The 19,598-nt window shown below is 41.6% G+C and overlaps 1 protein-coding gene across 2 annotated transcripts in view; it reads left to right on the top strand.

The window, feature by feature from the left end:
- The first annotated feature begins 2,346 nt into the window (after positions 1–2,346).
- The window catches only part of LOC131475536 (beta-1,3-galactosyltransferase 1-like), a 77,556-nt gene continuing 60,304 nt past the window's right edge, over positions 2,347–19,598 (top strand). For both annotated transcript variants that reach the window (XR_009242511.1, XM_058653740.1), the window contains exon 1: positions 2,347–2,423. The gene's annotated coding sequence lies outside the window, so the exon portion shown is untranslated. The remainder of the gene's footprint in view (positions 2,424–19,598) is intronic.

Raw genomic sequence — 19,598 nt, 5'->3', positions numbered from 1 at the left:
AACGGCGCACATCCCATATACAAAGCCACCACACACGTATCGCCTGTTACACATTACAGAAATCCCACTATAATTCAAACAATATGTAAACTACACTATCAATTCCAAGTTCGAATAATAATAATAAATTAGACTGACCGCTCACTTCTTTAAGATGATTGACGCTCTGCGGTCCTTCATGTGCACAAACCAGTGCCCGCCCTTGCTTCAAATCAACCAATGAGAAGCGCTCTACGTCCCTGAACTTCTGGCCCCACTGCCGAAACTGAAGCCAGCGCCCTCTGGTGGGGGCCCCACCGGCCCCTAATGCAAAGACGCCACTGTCTCCTTTGCAACCAAGCACTTGGATGACACCACCTGTCAATCACACTGGTGTCCACTCCTCTGCTGTGCTTTTTGTTTATTTTCCTCTAAATCTACACCATATTCTATGGTGGCGAAAGTAGTGATTGAGACCATTAACTTATCAGGAATACAGTTTAGAAAGAATTAGACGTTTATTTTGACCTCCATTCAAACCGAGTTACTGTATTTTTGCACTCAGCAGAGTCACCACCTGGTGGCTAATTGATACTTCCATCCCACTTCTGAGGTTTCAATTGAATCCCTTTTTAAAAATGGTAATTATTTCCATTTTTTATATGCAGTCTGTGCACGCCTATGTTCAAGTCACAAAAGAGCAATTCTATATATATGGCTGCAGCCGTGCTGGAGATCCATCGCCTGCTTTTGTGGCATATATCAAATGCTTCTGATGAAATGGATTTCTACTGCAACAAGCCTTGTTTTTTATCTGCTGATATGCAGTTTACACTTAAATGAATGAAGACTACGACTGTAACAATAGACTATGCCACATTTATTTAATTAGAATTTCCTTGTTGATTTATATTTTTTTTGAATACGCAATGTGTTACACTGATAAATAGCCCTTCAGCTAGGAATTTTGCAGCACATTTGAGATCATGGTGGTTGCCATAGTAATGAATACACTTATATTTGACAAATTTGGTGTTAAAATCAGTTGAACTACGGAGTATTGTCACAATTTAAAGCTGATCCATTAAATCAGTTTTGGCCTGTTGGGCACAAGCTCTGCTTATTAATATTAATACCTCGAGTCATTGTTAAGGAATTAAATATATACACCAGTGACGTAAAGAATGTTTTTTTTTTCTGTGAAAAGGTGAGAGAAGGAGAGTGTAGACTAGTGTATGACCTAGAAGGCGTTCTCTTCCATATGGAGGCTCATATGTTAAGAGCACTAACTCGGTGTATGTACAGGGGTAATTAGCAGCCTCAGGAACAGGCGCAGATGTAAGGAAGTGTTTGAAAATGCATGGAATACATTTGAGATCCAGTGATCTACTCTGATCTGGTCCCCATGAGCGAAAGGAGCTGTTACGTGACCCGTGTCGTGTTTTTCTTACGGTGGCTCGTGTCATGTACAGATCAGAGTTCGCTCATGTTTTCATACTATACATTTTTAATGAGTGAGTGACTTTGAGGAAATGCTTGTACTTGCCTTTTATCATTTGCATGTGATGCCATCCATGGGATTTTTCAACTGAACCCAGGTTAAGCACAGGCTTGTTGTCATGACATCAGGTCACATATCCCTCCTCGTGTCACCTCAAGCAGAACAGACGATGCTGCAACTCTCAATTATTTCTCAAAATCGATTGCCCTTTTTTTTTTAACAATCCATTCATCAATATGACTTTCAGTTTGACAAATGTATGTGCAATTCTGTGACAGCTGCACTTGCATCATGTACAGTAAAGTGTCATTTGTGTCTTTTTTTTTTATCTCTGTTATGTAAGCGCATTGAAGCTGAAAATCCCGCTGTGTCACATGGCTTTTGCATAACTCAATCCTTTGTGTCGCAGTGGAAGCTTGAAAAATATACCTTTGGACTGAAGATTCAAAACCGCACACGCACAGTTTGAGATCATCACCTTTTATTTGGTAATGTAATGAAATTCAAGCAGCTCCTTCCGCACAACTCTCATCCCAGTTATTGATGAAAAACAGGAGGAAATTATAAATGAGCATAAGAGGAAATTACAGAGAGCCACCTTCTCCTTTTCTGTCTGAAAAGTGAATGTCAATGGAACCTTGTTTAAAGGTTTAAAGGGTTATTAGAATTCAGGCCACAATTGCTCTAATTTATTCACAAAGTGGTGCCGTTCATTTATGGATTTGATCCAAATTCGGGGCGACAGCAGTGGCAAGATTCCCATCACAAGACGTCATTTAGAACAACGGCGTGTCTAATACGAGACGGTTAACTCTGCGTCTTTGTCTTTGACTCGCAGGTCAGGGATTAACGCAAGCAGAGCGTCAGCCGCTGTTGCTCCGCACCTGAGAGTAAATCTCTGTGAGGCGTCGACACCGTCGTTCCATCTTCATTTCCTCCTTCCGTGAGTAAAACTTGGAAACAACAACACTTGTCAGCTTGCATGGCGCACTTCTGAGCTCAGGGAGAAATGCAAAGGACTTTTGTGGCACCTACGTCTCGCTCGCTGATAAATGGCTAGAGGTGGAGGACCCATGTTGTGGCTTTGATGAAGCAATTTGTACAGTTCTGCGAGAAAACAATGGCAGTTCATTTTATTGCAATGTGTCTCCGGGGATACATCAGCACGCCTGCTACTGCGTACAGTGAGCGTCTTAGTGCAATAATAAATCAAAAAGATGCTGCTTTGCCAGGGAGGGGTGGTATTACAGCTCACTCTTTAATGGCCCATGTGCTGTTTGTGGCTCCATTTGGATGCAAAGTTTGAAGCAGCGTCTTATCATACTCGCATACAAATCCAAAGCCTCAGACGCTGTTGCTTTTTGATGATTTGCCTCTGGGTGCGCAGCTGCTGATCATTTAACCGTCGTCTTCTATACATGACATGTCCCTGGATGAACAAAGAGTTCAAGCAACAGTTACAGACGAGCTGCTCGGCATTCGTCGCAAAAAAAAAGGTATCAATAAGCAGTTCTGCTGATTCCCGGACTCATTACGCCACACGAGGCCTTGTTAGTCCAAGGAAAAGCTGTGAAACACTATTTTCCATCTGTTTTTTTCATTGACATCTTTGTCTCAATAATTGGCTGTGCGGCGCTTCTCTGCACTTTGTGTTACATTTCACATCGTTAAGGAAACAGCATCAACCTTAACTTTATAACCTTCACACATTGTATTACGTCTCACTTGTTGCAATGACCCAGCACTCAATGGGTCAAGATAGAATTCAATCGATCCATTGTAAAGAATAATCCAGAGTCTGGCCCTATAGCACATTGACTATTGATCTTCTTTTAGTTACCAATCATGAAAAATCCCCAGAGTGCCACATGGGTTTTACACAAATAATTTGACAAACTCATAAACACTCAAATTAGAATTCTATAAAAAAGAGAAAGAATTGAATTGATTGCAATTAAAGTCAGATAGCGAATCATTTAAAAGGCTAATACAAAATACAAAGCAATGCTGCTGCCTGTGACTCTGACATTTGTTCTTGATTAACGCAATTTTGTGTTGATTTACTAAATAATGAATGCCTCCTCTGTATAACCTTCATATAATCAGGTGCAATCAGGGCAGATGTGTCCTTGGGCAAGGCCAATGCACTGACAGCACTGGTTTAAGACAAACACAGTATGTTACAAAAACACATAATGAGAGATATTGTCAAATGACGGGAGATTGAATACAAACTATGACGTTTGAAGATATGCCGCACTTTTTCACATATCTACTGAAGAACAAAGTTTGCTCTTTTGATTGTTCGGCTTACAGTAAACCCACACATAATCACTGCAGCCCTCACTCCCATATTCTAGTCACATAATATTAGAGGCAAGATAGTATTTATCTGACGGGCGAGTCGAGTTTAAAAAGTGATGGTTTAGTCTGCTGAGAGGTGGCGCTCAATCTGACGATTAAAAACAAAGATGATGGAAGGCAGCTGTGTTGCTGCAGGTGAGAACTAACCTCCGCTTTTCTTTTCTTTCTTTTTTTTTTTACAAAGTGCGCAGTGATGAGTATGATATTTATATCCTGTAGTGAAGTGCATAGCAGTTTTAAGGTAGAGTGAGCATGTGACGACTGACTGTAACACAGAAACATGCTTTATCTACCAGCTGCTCACACACGCTGTCTCAGAAGTGACATTTCTCACCCCGGTTCACAGGTATTTATAAGAATAGACAATCACGACTGAAGTACCATTATGTTCATGGAGGGTAGAGAGAAGGAAGCTGCAAGTGTGTTCAGTTCATTCAGTCACTAATCTTGCTTTAGGGTGGTTTTCCATGTGGCTGGACTCAAATATTTTTCTTTGCTTTTCCATTAGGGATAGCACCTGGCACCTGGCACCTGGTGCTTTCTTTCCAAGTGAACTGAGCCAATACAAACATGTCCAACATACTGCCGGCCACTGATTGGTCAGAGAAATCCTGAAAACGTTCAGCAAGGACGTCTCTAAAATCTCAATATTTTACAGGGGGGAGTCTGGTTGACGTAGCGACAGCACGGCTGAAAGCCAAATCACAACCCGTTCAGCCGTGTTTCAGTGCGAGAACTGTATAATGGAAAAGCAGCACTAAGTAGGCACATATGTGACCGTGTCGTCCACAGAAGAATATATACGACATGGACATGTCCAGCATCAACATCCATCAATATCAGTAGTGTTTTGCCTCCTCTTGTACGCTGTAATACCGTCATGTGATGCTGCAACACGGCTCAAACAGCTTCATTCATATCTGTATAGCTCTGCTGGAACACGCAAACAAGTGTACAACTACTATTATCCCTGTAGCTTCCACCTTGTTCCTCTTCTGATCGACACAGCCATCAGTCAACAAGCATCCGACATACCCATCAACAAGTGTGACGAGTGACACTTTTTCCCCTGCTCATTTATTGCGGTGTTTTCTTTCATTTGTCACGTCCGTGTACGTTCACTTCAGTTTCACACTTAACCGCCATTAATGTCATCTTCGGTTATCTAGTTAATGACAGCAATGGGAGACTTGGCTTACTGTACCTGTCTGACTGAGGCACAATTTCTATGCTCATGCTGCTGCTGCTGCTGCTGCTGCTGCATTAGCAGGAGCCACAAGTCTGGACATAGATTGGTGTTGATTTAAATCTTTTTTTCCCATTAAATACAAATAAATCATTTATTTTAATAACCACTATTATACAAGTAAATAATTACTTTATTACGGTCACATGGCAATTGCAATACCATATATCCTTTGTATTTTTGTCAGTATAAGTAAAGTATGTCATTATTTGCATTCACCATGGTCTAAAAGAGCATTTTCTGGTTGATTGATTGATTGATTGATTGAGTGAATGTAAAAAAAATGTAACTTGCAGAAATGTGCTCAATGACTTGTGCTTTTCTCGTGGCTGGTCACATAATTCACTAACTATTTTAGATTAATATTAAAATTTCACCAGAAATACATTTTTTCAATGTTATATAATTATATCAAACTGACTATACAACTTCTTTACCTATGTCAGTGCCACTTTTTTTTCCACCTTTTTCCTTTTAAGACACTCCCATGCTTTAAGTGTTAACTTGCTTTGGTGTGTGAATTGTGTACGTTGTTTCTAATGCGTTGTAAGTGTCTTAATGATGTTATGATGCACAGATTTCCCCCCTCGGGGATCGTTAAAGTCATCTGTCAACCGTTCTGTCAGACGTACAAAGGTCTGCTAACGCAGCGTGAATAGCGACTGTGCCAGGCGTCGCATACCACACAATGTGCCTCTTCATTTTACGTTGGCTGTACGTTACCAAGCCTGCAGCTAAATGTGTTTTTGGGCAGTGGTAAGTGTGCATAATCCACTGCAGCCTTGTCAGCATCAAAAAGGATGTCACAGGCCACATCTGGGTTTGTGCAAATAGTTCTCAGGTTCAGTCACAGTACCTGTGTAATACCATATGTATTTTTATTTACATTGTCCGAGTATTGACTGGCAGTTTCTCTGCACGCATCTGTAAACAAGCAGTGGTAACGGCACCCTGGAGAGGGTGAAACAAACTCAGCGCGGCATCAGGTTATATTATATACACTGGACTCGGTTTGTTTGGACAGAAAAATGCACCGTGAGTCGGAAACAAACGCCTGCATTTAAGAAAACACAAAAACATGCTTTCACCTGCAGATTTCATACATGAGTCGAAACACATAATCGGTCAGAAAATGCAGTTTTAAAACATGTGTGGTCCTGTTTTCAGACGCACATCTGTTACGCCTGCTCCCTGTGTATGTTTGTGTATTTGAGATGTTGCAGTTTGCCTCTAGCTGCTGCTGCTGCTGCTGCTGCTGCTGCATTTCCTCTGGTGATGCGCTGACTTTGCATATAGCTACTCTGTGTGTGTGTTCCTTTTTCCCGGTGACTATTGGTTTAAGCATTCAACTGCTAATGTTTCCATGCTGAAAAATGTGTCAGTGAGCAGGCATTAAGCTGCGTGCCAAGGCCATCATTACTGTTAGTGCAGGATATATGGGCAGCAGCACAGCGGCTCTACAGCAATCAGCTCAGTGTAGAACAGACTCGATCAACCTCTCTGGGTTGTCCACTTATGGGCCGTGTCAGCTCTACAGAAGCCAGGAACCTGACTCTAATTGTTGACGTGAAGAGTCACAGCTGCACACGCGGCTACACATAAATGATTCACCTTTACATCAAACTGTGGCTCCAAAAAAGGACTGAATCTACAGTGTCTGTTAGTGAAAGTCTCAAATCTGATGACCTTGGATTCCACCGGTTAATCACTTTGATCACCTGACGCCTGCAAGACGAGAAATATTCTCTTCATGTCACTGTCTGTCCTTTAAGTTTGGCTTTGTAATGTGAGCTCTGTCTTATTTATTGACCTACAAAATGTGTGTGTGTGTGTGTGTGTGTAGATATTCTAAATGAGAGTTTAGGAACATTTATTTCTCATGAAAGGCTTTTTAAATTCGTATAACTTCCTACAAGCTCCGTAATAAATAATTAAATACTAACATCTCTAATGCAATGGTGTAGACTGCCTCTCTTGAGAGGGGGAAGTGTTTTTATATATCGAGTCTTTGGAAGATGTAACAAGACGGGTTTAACTTATTCCCTCACTGATCTAAATTAAAGTGGACAAAATAAGCGAAATGGCGTGTTCCAAATGATGGAAAGAGATGAATGGATGGATGGAATGAAATGAGTGAAAGAAAAAGAGCGTTGGCATGTCAGGACTCGGCTAACATGATCATGATTGAATATACTGGGGCTGAACTATTTAGGGAAATGTCAGATACAGGTATTACAGATTTTTCTGACCGATATTGCGGTTGCGATTTGATTTGCTATACAATTTTGATATATACGCTGTGTATAATGACTGTGTTTTCTAATACAACGATATGAACTGTTTTCAACATCTATCAGCTACATTTTGTAGTTTGTATTCAAAAAATAGAATAGAGTTCGATTGCAGCTTTTGTGATTTTGCCACGTGCATTGTTTCAAATTGCCTCTTTAATACAAAAGTGATCCATTATTCAGCCCTAAGAAGCACATGTTTGTAAAAACAAGAGGAGAAGCCCTCTCTTACTCGTGAAACTGGAGATGTGTTGACCTACTTTGTGCCACCGCCTATCGGCTTGTCCACTGCTGCTTTTAAGTCAAACATATGGGAAGATATTTACAGCTGATATTATTCTCCGAGCTTGTATAACACATATATGTTAGTTATGGAGGTCTACTTAAATATATTAACTTGTTTTCATGGTTAAAAACCTCCTAGTCGCTGCAAACGAGCCGATCAAAATGTCTCCTCACTGACGCTCTCGTCAGCCGCGCTGTTTCAGACCAAAACCACAACCCCATAACGTGGACTGTGTTGTGATTGGCCAGACAACGTGAGCTTTTCCCACTGTCCTGTGATTGGCCAGGTACCTGGAAGTGTCGTAATTGGTTGGCCAGCTCTCAGATACACAGCTCCCCCTCTGGCACGGTGGATGCTCTGCATCTCAGCAGCTACAACGAGAGTAGTTCTTTTTCTTCTGCGGTTGAATGTACGCAACCGGATGTGCCCTGACTAGTGCCCGCACCGGGAGGCACTACGGTGGTGAGAGGAGTGGTGAGGTTTTCTGATGACATCATCAGCATAGGGAAGTGCAGATCCGCTTCGCAGAGCCCAGGAAAACAATACAACGCTATTTTCTCAGCAGTGGCTGAACTGTTTGTTCTTAAACTTTAGGATTTCATAAACGAGGTAATGACGCAGATACACACACAAACGCAGCGTTAATTGGAGCTTCCGGTCTATGTCGCCTTTAAGTAGGATTTCTTACAATCAGCAAAGCGAAAGAAGAGTGATGCGAAAGAATAGAGCGATGGCAACATACAGTGAGGTGGGGGGGGGGGGGGAAACAGAGACCCCATGAAGAAAAATATTCTGTTTTGCACACCACTCGTCCTCTGTGGTTCTTCTATGCATAAATGAATACAGAAGCAGCTGTGTGAAATCAGCACAGCTAAGAAGTTGCCTGGCGCAAGATGCTGCTGCTGCTAATCAGTCTCTTCAACCAGTGTCCAACTCCACGTACAAAGCCACCTCACACACACACACACACACATACACTCAGTCACACCTTAACAATCGCTTTGTATTTCCTTTCACAATTGATTTCCTCTATCTATTCATCACCAACACAATCCAAGTGGAAATATGTGTTCTGCAGCTTATTATAGGACAGACTCTGGATGCTGTTTTGCATATTGAGCAACTTTCTCTTGGTGTGTTTTTTTTTTATTTATTTATTTTCTTATTTTTTTTAAGCATATGTCGCCATTAAATCACACAGGAAAAAGAACATCAGCACAATTATTTCCGTAAGCCCGAAGAAATTATAGTCGATCTTGGAGCCTGCCAGAATCCGAATGGTGTCACTTGTCTGTCATTTCATCAAAATGACAAAGCTGTGGCGTGTCCCGAGGGAATACATTAGGCAGGATAATAAAGGTGTGGGAGAGCACCGCGGGAGGTTTTCTGCTCCATAAATTATAATGTTGCCACAGAGCGACGCAGGTTCATGGAGGTGTGTGTCCATAAAAAGCCTGTGTAAATAAATAATCCCACAAACCGAGACAATAACGGACAGACTTGTGTAACGCCTCTTTGAATATAACGGCAACCATTTTGTCTGTAAAAGAAAAACAGCATACATTGCAACATCTGCAAATGGGAAAGACATATTTAACTTTCCTGCATTTAAATGTCTATGCAACTTAAATAAAAAGGCTGGATTACTAAGCGGGGATCAGTCTTAATTAGGAATTCCTCACTGCTCCCCAATGTCATCACCCTGACTCTTTGGTTGTTTTGAGGACAGGACAGGACAAAGAAGCAGAAATGACATACTGTACTTTTAAGAGAATTTTCCCATCACATCCTTTTTGAGGCTCCTACAACAATCATCGATCTGTACTGTCATCTGTCAGCTGTTTTCACCTTTAATTGGAAATCCAAACTGCTGAACCCCCGAAGCCCACGGAAACACCTCATTTTCACTTTTTACCCAAGTCCGTTTGTACTTCATCTTGTAGGTGGTTGGGTTGAGTTTGATGACCCAGGGGAAAAAAAAAAAAGAAACCCTGCTGTTCAAACTGCACAGAAGAAGAAAGTCCTTGCTATGTGCAGCCCAGCTTGAAACGCACTTCATTCTCCTTCCCCGAGAGGTCATTTGCAGATGAAAAAGGGAGTGCAGTCCATATTTCCACTTAAAAAGTGTTCAAAAAAATATACAGTGGAAGAAAAAGCAGCAATCTAAGGTCCTATGCAAACAAAGCAGAAATTCCCACAACACTGTCATGATATGATCATGAATAAGATACATTTTTGAGTTGTTCCACATTCTCGTACACTAAATCATCTTAAAATTCTTGTTTTTTAACGTTTCAGTGTAGTTTGGAGCATTTCCAAGAATTGAAAGCAAATTTGTTTACACTGTTTTTACAGAAAACAGTCTTTGCAGCTGTAGACTCATAACCTCGTCCATCCCGGATTAGTGTTTTCACAGGATTTCAACAATACTTACACTCTTCTGTGCAAAGGTCTTAGATGATGCTTAAGGAAGAGAAGATGTAAGAGTTTTCTGACCTATCTTGATGTGAACGTTTATGATCTTATAAGGAAAACAATGTTAAAACAGAATTTATAACCAGGTTGAAAAGAGTTGCAGTCAGGGGTTTGCCATTGGTAACTGATGAGCCTTTAAAGTTTACAAATATGAACAACACTATACAGAATATTTCACTTAAATAGCATAAGTGATCATAAACAGTTGGAGTTAAGTTTAGTTTAAATTCAGCATTGATAAGACCTCAACTATGACTAAATGAATCTCGAATAGTAAGGTTTGCTTTGGGGGTTTTTTTGTAATAGAAGTTTGATTCTTTGCTGTTCTGTGATGGTAAAACTGCATGTTTTTTGGTGTGATATAAATATAACATTTGTAATTTTGAGGTTTGGGCAACACCAATGTTACATCCATCCAGATACAGATGAATTGATAATTAAACGATATTTAATTGTCGCCACACTCCACTGATCAGTAAAAGTGTGCTGGGTTGTCATGGTGAAGACGCAAGACTGAAATTTCAGTGTAATTTTAACTCCCATTTGATTGAAGCTAATTACAAGGAGTTTGAAGTGTTTTCAGTGGGAATTATATCTTAGAAAAATGGTGTTCTTTGTTGTATTACACAGCTATAGATTTTTATGAAAGTAACCAAGGTTTGTGTAGGAGTTGGACTGTGTACTGTGGTTCAGTTCAGTGTATTATCTGTGGAATTAATAACAAACCGCGAGTCGATACAGGCCGACGCGAGGAAGAGCAACATTTTAAATCCTTGTGTAGTTGGGGGTTTGGTGTTCTCTCCTATAATACACCCAACCCAGAATTGTATTAATTCTGTGGCTGTGGCGTCTTTATCCAAAATACTTTAGTGTTCCATTTATCATCATCATCTTCCTGCTCCTGCACTATCATCAGCTCGTCTTCCACTGTCATTCTGTTGCAGTCCTCTTTTTTTGCTGCAGTGCTCTCATTACATGTGCCAAAACAAACGTTTGCCTGTATTGATGAGCTCTCTAAAATGTTTGTGATGAGTTTTAAGATCAATGCCCGTGTCTAATTAGATCAGACAATCTGAACAGAAATATGGGGCGCCATTATCTCGTATATCTGGCACTACCCAAACTATTTGGACACTCGTGGCACTTGCCATATGTGTCTGTTAAACATCTCGTTTCGAAGTCGTTAACATTTATGGCGTGCCCTAACGGCCTCCCCTCGTCTGGGTTTTAAGGTTTCCCACCAGATGTTGAACCTGCTGCAGTGATTTGCTCCAGTTCAGCCACAAGAGCATCTTTGAGGCTGATCTCAAAGCTGCTGGATGTGGTTGGATGTCAGAGCTGCTTCAGGTCAGTCTTGTTACTGATGTTAGAAGAGCATGAACGTGCTGATGTGGTGTTGAATTGTGCACATTATTATGGGTATTTCCATGTTCAGTATAACTTATCGTACTTAACCAGTCTGTGACTCACATCCTCTTTGTTTAGTGACACCTTGTCTGTCTGCACCCATGATCTTATATTTAGTGATACTCTAGATTACATTTGTAAATACATACAAATCATATTGCTGTTATTCTGATAGATATTGTGATTGTGATTAATACAGATGATCATTTTTGAATCCTAACTGTTATTTTCTGGTTCAAAGAAAAATCCCTTTTTGACATTGTGTGGCATCTGCCTCAAGTTTTGTTGCACATTTTTATCTTTAAATGAAATGATTGTAGTTGTAGCCGTTTCAGGCTGGTCAGGTTAGCATTAGAACATTATGTAGCAGCACTTACGCTGTATTTCATATTGTTGTAACCATGGCAGCAGCTGCATGTCAGCGACATGATAGGACAAACTCTGGTTGAGACACTGAACACCTGTTGGGACTGAGTCGCTCTCAGCTGGAAAAGAGCACTCTGTACTTGATACAAGTGACATCAATCCCGGCTTATTTTGTGAGTCTTTCAGAGCGTTGATTGATTCAAATATTACCACTAATCTTTCCTTGTTTATTCACTGACATAAAGACACTAAGTTCCAAGTTGCTCCTGGAGGATTTGCTGGCAGTATGTGAATGGATAATTTGATGGAATATATTTCAGCATATATAGATGCGCTGTAGCTGGGTATGAACGTGGCTGAAAGGCCAAACTGCAGTTCAACGCGTTTTCAAGTGGTCGTCAACACTAGACAAGTGCTTTAATCAAGTTCACTTTCCATCAAGTCACTGCTTTACCTCAGACCGCTGAATGCCGGATCATACAGAAGCAACTCGGATCCAAACAGACTGTATGCTGAGGGCCACCGCGTACTCGCACACAACAACGGCTGCAGTTACTGTAACTGACGCTCAGTCACTTAAGCTCATTTTACACTGGTGAAAAAAATCATTGACACTTAACATCTGGCATTTTTCTGTAATGGAAATAGATAGAATTGGCATTCAGTTCCTGTTTAAATGCCTCCACACTCGTCCATCAAATGCAAATGAATATTACGTGACACTATTCCTTCAAATATTTACCCGACTATCGCTCTCACACACACACAAACGTGAGGATTACATTAGGATTGTATTGCCTACATGCTTAGGAGGACAGTTTAGCTTGTTTACCCCATGAACAACATCGGTCTCATTGGCCCACTGCGCCCACATTGACTCAGAGAGAAGCTGAGCTTCCCTGGAAGCGACCTCTTCATTGCACATCACCGGTCGAGCTCGCCACAGTGAAATAAACCTATTCGGTGCCGTCCTGCAGAGGACAGTTGAAGCTGAGTGGTTTTAATGGGGAGGCTGCTACGGGAAATACGAAAATCACATCATCCGCGATAAACTGCTGATTCCGAACGGACTCTTGATAAGTTCTAATTGTGTTCTAGCGCACGCTGCGTATTGAAATGCAACACAACACACGTTTGACGATTCACTTTAGAAGAAGTTAAGCTTCGCTTGCCGTCTCCACTGATTTTAAGGTGCGAGTTTTGACAGATATCGGCTAAAAAGTGACAGCCCTAATTGGCAGTCTGCTTTTTTTTCAGCGTACTGTCGTGAACCGTGTACTGTGCAAGCAGAGATCTTAAATCCTTCTCCATGACACTGTCTGTGCTCTCTGTGGTGCTTTCTTCTGTCGTGTGTTGCGTTTCTGCTCTGCCACAATGGCTCATTGCTGAGCAATTTTACCTTGAGTCACTGGGGGAAGAAAAATACTGCTACAGCAACGTGAAAGGGGTAATTTGCCTTCTTTTAGCTGGTATACCCATGTTTAAAAAAAACCTATACATACATTTATTTATTTATGTATGTGTTTGCCTTTGTGTTTTTCTTCTTCCTCTTCAGTTTATTCCTATTTTCTTCTCTTAACCTCCACCTTTCCTGCCATTTTGGCAACCAATCAATGTGTGAAGTGATTGCAGTGTGATGCGACACCTGATACACCTTCTGTAAAGCACTTCCTCTACATTTAAAAGGTGCTACGCGCAAGCGCTCGCGGTTTGCCTTTTCCCCACAAATCTAGAATCAGATACCACAGACAGTGTGACAGGATGACACACTATGATTTATTCACACTCCCTATCCGTTACAGTTTACAGACAGAGAGATGTAAAGAAAACAAGCAGCAGTCACTCACGTTGAAGTCCTCACTGTTTGATGTGTGTTATTGTGTGTATTACAATTACTCCTCCCTCCTCCCGAGATAGCAGCAACGCATCAACCACCTGGAGGGAGAAATGCCTGGGTGGCATTTTGACATGCTGTTTGCAGCTGACAGGTTTAGGATAATCACTTCACGACTCCCATGAAATTTCCTAATGAGCCTTTTTTCGCTGAATGTCAAATCCGCCTTTACCTGTGTGAGGTGCGGCTTTTTTGAATTCGTACTTCTTGTCTGTTCTTTCCGTTTTTTTTTTTCTTCATCTTCACTTTTTGTCTTCTGCTCACTTCACTGGCTAAATTTGACAGCTGCTGTTCTTAATTTCATCCCTGGCTATTTCCAGAGGATCCATCTGGTGCTGCTGAGAATGAGGGGCTGATGGGAGCAGTGCGCAGCCAGTCAGACGCTCACACACACACACAGCGCTGAAGGCTCACACACACAGTGTACATGTGGATATATCCATACAAATAGTCCATAAACACGCAGACTCGTATTTATTATATTAAAGGAAGATTTAAACATTTTTGAAGCCTTTGACTCACATGTAAGCAACACATTGACGACGTTCCCCCTTGACTGCTCCAGCTGCATTCAGTACACTGAGTTTGTCAGTGGAAGAACATGTAAATCCCAATTATCTATCTGCAAGCTGTCTTAAATGGACCCATAGTGGACATAATTGCCTGAACGCTGCTGGGAGTGGATTTAATGGTAGGCATGTGCCCTGAAAAGTAGCCAATTATTGTGCGAGTGTGGAAGATGTGGCTCTGTGCACATATGCAGTGTTTCTTCCTTTCCCTCTCTGTTGGCAGAGGGAGAAGAAAGACAGGCCAATTACACTGAGTGATTTTTCTATTTGTGCTCAACAAACAAGAGGGATTTTCTGTTGTTAATGTGGTGCCATGGGCACTTTGGTTTCTGTCGTCTTCCAAGTACGCATCATTCCTGCTTGAAATAACAAGTTTGATTTTTGGTGTTGAAAGTTCTGGCAGAGTTGTTGTTCTCCTTCCACCCTGTTTCACCCTGTTTCACACACTTCTCTTTTATTTGTACACGTGGTTGTTTTCTCTGTAGGTTGTGGTGCTTTTTATCTCAGAGAGGTTAACAACAGCTATAATCCTATTGATCCAGAAAACTGATCCCTTCTAATCCCGTAACATGAAAGTTAGGCATTGTGCTATGCAGCACGGTACAGTGGAGCCGGAAGCTTTATAGCTTTATAAATCCTTATCCAGTGCCATGAGCCGTGCTGACAGTATTCATCTCAAATCTGCTTCAGAGACATGAGATATGTCCTGGCTGGACTCTAATTTTCTTGTATTGGATGATTTTCCTTTGTTAATTGACGGTGATTTTGGGCCAGACAGACAGAAAACTGTACAGATGAAAGGCAGTTTTTTAGATGAGCCGCAGGGAGTCAGCCTGACTTTCTGCTTCCCACTCTCCTTTCATTTTCTCACTCCTTGTTGTGGGCTCTTACTCTGTCCCTCTAGAGTTTTGCTCCTGGTGCGCCCTCACACTTATTCCTCTTTTGAATCCTTTCAACATTTCTCACTCCCCTTGTTTCGCCCCCCTTTTTTTTTTTTTTTCAGATTTTCTTTGCTGCTTCTCCCCCGAGGCTTGTGCCAGGTACAGCTGTGTTTCTGTGATGGCAAAATCATAGGACAGTAACCCTGCCACATCCAACACTCACCCATGCCAGTTAATGACACCAGGAGGCATCCCAAGATGCACATTAGCACAGTTGCTAGGCTGAGCATCGGCTGAGTCAGCAGTAAAACGTGGCATTTTGGCAGCGCTCCTGGTGCAGGGTACGGTGGAGGTGACATCTGTGACTCTGGATGACACCGTTTTGGCAGCCTGTGCCTCCTACGCTCTTATCACTGTCATGGATTTTTTTTTTTTTTTTTACAGCGTTTTGAGAGAGAGAAGCTGTTTGGGATTTTTTTTAATGTAAACTGGTTGCAACTGCAGTGCAATCAGATGGAGAAAGAAGGAGAGGAATTTGTCCTGAAATATCAGTTCTTGCTGTTTCTCTTGTTGCACCCCCTCTCTATTTTTTTCTGAAAGTGATTTACTCGAGCCGTGACACACTTTTGTGTCTAATAAGTTGGTATTTAAATGATTGTCAGTCAATGGCTAATGGATGTCACCATGCCACACCCCCCGTCCCTGCCATACACACACTCATTTGGTTTTCCCCACAATATTGTAAAATGCAGTCATTTATCACTGTCCATCATTCTTTGCAACAACACCTAAATCGATGCACTGGACTGGAGCTTGCAGCCCCTCTGAGTGAGTTCCTTCCAGAAATCATTTCATGTTCCAGCTCTTAACCTTTTTGTATGCAAACAATAGCCCTATTCATGCAACAGCTCAGTGTGTATGTAGACGAATGTGGAGAGGTCACTGCGTAAACTAAGCATGGATAAGTAACGGCTTTTATGTCACTGAGGACCATAGCGATCTAACTTTATATGAATAAGTAATATTTAAAACAAGGGGAATCACGGTGCAAGTGGATAATGCCTAAACCTAACTTGTATTCCAGATACTTATTCAAGTATCACTATATAGTAGTGCTGTCAGTTAAGCGCCTTATTAACGGCGTTACCGCAAACCCATTTTAACGGTGTCAATTTTTTTTTATCGCGAGATTAACGTTCTTTTTGGACGTGCAAACTTTGTCGTTTTTTTTTAACATGCTGTTGCAACAACTAGTAACGTTAGAAAAACTGATCTAGCTCGACTGGAAACAAAACAACACTTGCTGCACACACTTGTTTGGGGCGTGCGAGCCGGGCCAAAGAGTAGTAGGCTGACGTTACGCTTTGAGCGGACGGCGAGCGTTGTGCGCTTCTCCGTATCCAACGCAAGTAATGATGTGTGCAGTGTTACCAAACAATTGTTACCAAGTGTTACCGAAAAATGTGCGACTAATTGCAATTAATCGCGAGTTAACTATGACATTAATGCGATTAATTGCGATTAAATATTTTAACCGTTTGACAGCACTATTATATAGACAAATTAGTGTATATTATAGAGCATGTAAACCAGGGGTGTCAAACTCAAATACAGAGTGGGCCAAAATTTAAAACTGAACAAAGCTGGGGGCCGAGGTTGTACAAATTAACCTTTTAATAGGGACGCAAACAAGTTTTGCATTGAATATTGAACAAGCAAGGCTTATATAACTTTATAGTGACATGCAAAATCGAGTTTCAAATAATAATAATGATTAAAAAATATCAATGGCATATCAAATAAAATTTAAATAAAAATTGAATGCACCCTAAATACAGGATAAGCGGTATATAATGGATGGATAAAAATGGAATGCCTCTTTTCTATTTGCAGCCTTCTGAGGTAAATATCAACATTAACTTTTTCCACATGCTAATAAATTTGAAAATAAAATAACAATGAATAAATCAACCATTCAGGCCTTTTTACTGCTCAGTTTGCAGTTGGCGGTGCCGCTGTATAATACCGGCGGGCCAGCTCTAATGTTAATTTGATATTGCCTCAAGGGCCAAATGAAATTACACGGCGGGCCAAATTTGGCCCGCGGGCCAGAGTTTGACACCCATGATGTAAACGAACATTCTTCGTTGTCTCAGCAACTTGTGGAATTCTTGTTGTATTTTCTCTGCTTTGTGTCGATTGGTTGTAAAGTACAGAATCGTGTGACACCGTCTCATTCAAATGCAACATTTGACTATGCTGCTTCAACAGATGGTGATGTCAGTGAAATGGCAACAGGAACAAAGCCTGACCTCTGCTATTTCCGGATTCACAACTCGAATCAATTCACACACACAAACCGCTGATTGCTTGTTTGCCAGGAGCAGAGTGTCGCTGGAAATGTCAGAATGATAATAACTTTCCTAGCAAGCAAGCCAGCTTTTATACAGCAACACAAGCTGATTCTTATGTAGCTAGGGGTAGTGAAAAGTAAGCCATTTTTTTCGACATGAACTCGAGAAAAGGTGTGGAGAATTGTGTCTGGATGTCTCTGGAGACTTTTCATTTGAATATGATGAACGTAGAAGGAGACTTTCTTGATGAGATACATTCACAGAAGCAGGAGGATCTCAAGAGGATCCAGGCGTGAAAGAGGTTTGAGTGTGCAGGAAAGAGGACACTCACACTCTCACTTGCTGAGTTATTATCCAGAGATTATTGTGCTGTGTTCACACATGTGCTCACTTGGACATTATTCAGAGATTAGCAGGCATAGGAATCTGAGAAGAATACCAGGACGACCTCTACAGACCTCGGTGTTTACACAACATGTGTCTGGTGTGAGTTGGAATGAAGTCATGCGAGGAAAAGTGGTGCAGTTTGGATTTTTAACCTGGACAACTGAATGGATGAGGAGCTGTAAGACGCAAATGAACGAGGAGGAGATGTTTGATTCCAAAAGCCAAACATGAGGAAATAGTTTCCTCGAGACACGCTTGGCCGTCGCCTTTGTACCACATTGTAAAACAGCACATTCTGGCTTAGACGCTGCAGCTGTTGATTAGTGTGCAACCACACTCTGGTAGAGAAATGAACATGAATCACACAAAAACACAGCGCGAGGGGAATGCGCTGCTTAACCATGCACAGAGTGTCTGTTACATTCGAGCTCAGGAACGTCTCATTCACAACACTTTTGTCCTTGCTTGCAACATTAACCTCCACCAGTTTTTCCCCGGCGGCGACGAGGGAGCCAATCAATTTGCACGCTTTGTCAACCTCCAGTGCCTCCTCCTCCTTCTGAGACTCAAAAAAAAAAAAATGAACATCCTGCATATTCATCACCAGTGTGCAGAATTTCTGTCTTTCATTTCTTCAATTATGTTGCTTTTCCTTTCATCGTCGGCTCTGCCTCCTCTCGTTCAGCAAATGCCTGTACATTGTGTATAAACAGTACTGCAGGCTGCTGTTTCTTTCGAGTATATCTGTGAAGGAAGATAGTCACAAACTGTCTCTCTTACTAGGACAGAGATAATTGGCATCAACGTCGCGAGACTACTGCCACGCGCTGGTTTTCTGCACTTTGAGATTTAAATAAAGCTTAAATAGCCTTCAGAATTGGCTGTCGTTACTGTGTTAAATGCTCATCTCTCTCCTACCATATGACCATCAATACAGATTCTACTTAAGACACCTTCGTCTCTCGAAACCTTCCTCCAGCAGCTTTTCCATCACAACTATTACTGGAGTCTGAGAATTTAATTGAATATGGAATAGCGCAAGGGACCGAAGTGCAGCTCGGCTCATTGGCGTTTGTGAAGCGTGGGCAGGTGACCGGAGCTCCACACACGTGACACATGCAAATCCCACAATATGAGCTATGAGTCCAACTGTTCTACACGGAAATATGACCGTGAGATCTGCAGGATGATGATAAACAAGCAGCTCGGCAAACACAGTGTAAATAACGAGATTAAAACACGTGGTGCTTTGTGATTGAAACAGTGCCCTCTGGGCTTGAATTGATTGTCCATTTCAGGACTGCCAGTCTAATAAATAAACAGAAAGGAGACAAATGATGTGCTAAACTATTTGCTATTCCCATTTAACGCGAGAACCCGATCGATGTTGCAGGATCAAGCGTGGCACCTTGTTGTTTGCCGCACTCGTAACACCATGCTGCCGCTGAGGAGTGACCGCAACAATTAGCTGTAAACAGTCAAGGAACGGTACCACGATCCGGCACAACGGGGGAAAAAAGAGCCCAGAGACGAAATCTGTGGAGGAGGAGGAGAGTGCACAGGCTGAAAACTCTCAGAAATCTGACATCGCTGGGCAG

Source organism: Solea solea, chromosome 2 (assembly GCF_958295425.1).
Source record: "Solea solea chromosome 2, fSolSol10.1, whole genome shotgun sequence".
NCBI classification, from domain to species: Eukaryota; Metazoa; Chordata; class Actinopteri; order Pleuronectiformes; family Soleidae; genus Solea; species Solea solea.
The sequence above is the reverse complement of the archived record's forward strand: the minus strand, read 5'-3'. Positions and strand labels throughout refer to the sequence as shown.